Here is a 2,931-nt window from a genome sequence, read left to right as displayed (position 1 = left end):
TATTTGTTAGAATCTCTTGCACAATTGCCAACCCTCTTCCATAACCGACCAAGATCTCTGTTTTGGGTACTTTCTCCTGAGAACAAACGGCTTAAACTAAGGTCAAACAATTTCCTAATGTGCTTGAATGGAAGTTGAAAATTAAATCTACAGAGCAAGGAAATGCCGTAGGTCAGTAAAGTGCAAATTCAAAATCAGGTCCTAAGATTTCTGATTTTTCTGGCAAGAAATGACAACTGGAATCAAACAATGAAATTTCAGAGGAAAAAATAAGCAGAAGGTGATACTTCACTTGTGGCTGAGAACTTTTGGATAATTGTCCCTTGCTTCCTCACTGTAGAGGAGTTTGTCATCTTTCAAAGCCTTTCAACACACTCTGGTCTTCTCTGAAGCTTTTTTGGAAGACAGAATGAAAAAAATGCAAGTTTCAGAGTCAGATGGGCTTCAACTTCCAGCTCTTCTATGTCCTAACTCCATGACTTTGAGTATGTTAACCTTTCTGAGCCTTGGTTTCTTTGTTATTGCTTGTTGCTGTTCAATTGCTAAGTCATGTCTGACTCTTTGCAACCCTAGGGACTGCAGCACACCAGGCCTCCCTGTCCACTGTCTCCTGGAATTTGCTCGAGCTCATGTCCATTGAGTTGGTGATGCCATCCAACCATCTCATCTTCTGATACCCCCTTCTCCTCTGCCCTCAATTTTTCCCAACATCAGGGTCTTTGGTTTCTTTACCTTTCAAAAATTAAAGGCAAGGATTCCAATTCTTCAGCATAATATGAAGAATCAATGATACAATGTGTGTAGAAGTGACTGTTGTTCTTCCCACACAGTAGATGTTCAGCAAATGTTATTTCTTCTTAGTTTCTGTATCTGCCTATGTAAGGACATCAGCTTTTGTTTCACCTTACTAGTCTTCTTTTAAATTTAAGTATAGTTGCTTTACAATGTTGTGTTAGTTTCTGCTGTGCAGCAAAGTAAATCAGCCGCACATACATGTATATTCTTTCTTTGGATTTCCTTCCCTTTCAGATCACCACAGAGCACTGAGTAGAGTTCCTTGTGCCATATATACAGTTCTCATTGGTTATCGATTTTATACATAGTAGTGTGTAGACGCCGATCCTAATCTCCCACAAGTCTCCCTTTCTATATTTGGATGTTGGGCTGCACAGTGTTTCAGAGCATTTCTTAAAGAGAAACAAGGGTCTCTGGCACAGTATAAGATGATCTTTGCCTGTGACATGGTTCCTGTGGACTCTAATCTTCCAAACATCTGATCCTGCATGGTTTCTGCATTTTCTTTCCCTTAGTTTATTTTCTGGGATTTGTCTCCTTTCTTGCCTAAGCTGATGTACCTATGAAGCCTCTCTGAAGCCTGCCTGGTCCCCTTCCCTTCCAATCTGAGTTTCAGTACCTTCTCAAAGCTCTCTAGTTATTTCTGACATCGCAGTTGTAGCTAGTAGTAGTTTGAGGCTTACCAGGTGTGAGGCATTGTGCTAAGTGCATGATGCCACTGAGTCTCGCTGAATGTGATCTCATAGCAACTCAAATGAAGGAGATGCTTCTATTATCTCTCTGATAGCCATGTACCTGAGTCTTGCAGACGTTGAGAGACGGGCTGAATCAACGGCAGAACTAGGACTTGAATCCAGGACTAGAAGATGTCAAAACCAGTGCTTAGCTACTGCGCTGGAGTTTTTCTAGTACCACCTGGTCACTGGACTCACTGGATGCAGTTGGAACAAAACTGGAGGGCGTGAACACTTCTTCCTCAGGGGAAAATGTTGATAACAGAAGTCACTCAGCTGAAACATTCAGTGGTGATGAACAGGATGCAATTAAGCCTGTAACCTGTTACAATCACCCAAAGGATCATTTGGAAATGGGAACTCTTCCCAGTGAGCTGTTCAGATGGTGTAGGTGTCCATGTTTGATACCCATAATGTCTGTGTTTATCGTTACAGATGGGTGAGCAGAAAGTATCTCTGAGTGTCTTCAGAATGGGGGGAGTCTGAGTGACCATACAGCCTCTCACTCTGTAGGCTTCTTGCACACACTAGAGCTTTTTTTTTTGCCACTTTATTTTTTTAAATTGAAGGATAATTGCTTTACAAAATTTTGTGGTTTCTGTCATACATCAACAAAGGATATCATACATCCTGTACAGAGGCACGTCTATAGATCCAGCCATAGGTAACACCCATGTTCCCTCACTCCTGAACCTCCTCCTTGAACCTCCCCCCATCTATATCCCCATCCCACCCTTCTAGATTGTCACAGAGCCCCTGTTTGAGTTCCCTGGGTCATACAGCAAATTCCCATTGGCTATCTACTTTACATATGGTAGTGTAAATTTCCATGTTGCGATCTCCATACATCTCACCCTCTCCCTTCTCCACTCCCCGTGTGCCCACAGGTCTGTTCTCTATGTCTGTTTCTCCACTGCTGCCCTGAAAATAAATTCATCAGTGCCATCTTTCTAGATTCTGTATATTTGCGTCAGTATACGATGTTTATACTTCTCTTTCTGATTTATCTCATTCTGTATAATAGGCACACTGGAGCTCTTAATTCAATGGCTGTGTCCATCCTTTCAGAGCAAGAGAGCCTTTAGGAAGAGACTATCAGCTGGTAGAATTGGTGACAAGTTGGAGAGCTCCTTTCCATCCTGGCGCTCTGCATGGTGACAGCACCTCCTTATATTCTGCAGCTCTGGGGGAAGGGGTGCAACATGGAGGTGGGGTTGGGAGATTTTGAAGGCCAGCCTAGAAATAACTCAGGGAGGCAAGGCAACTGGGTAACAGCCTTTGCTTACAAAAAGGCAAACTAGGAGTTTATATAGTTTCTATGGATAGCAGGCACTTATAGTCCCCTCTCCCACTGTGATCACCAAGGCAATGAAAGCAGCACAACCCCAGTTTACTGGGCAAT

This window comes from Budorcas taxicolor, chromosome 2 (genome assembly GCF_023091745.1).
Source record: "Budorcas taxicolor isolate Tak-1 chromosome 2, Takin1.1, whole genome shotgun sequence".
Classification (NCBI taxonomy): Eukaryota; Metazoa; Chordata; class Mammalia; order Artiodactyla; family Bovidae; genus Budorcas; species Budorcas taxicolor.
The sequence above is the reverse complement of the archived record's forward strand: the minus strand, read 5'-3'. Positions refer to the sequence as shown.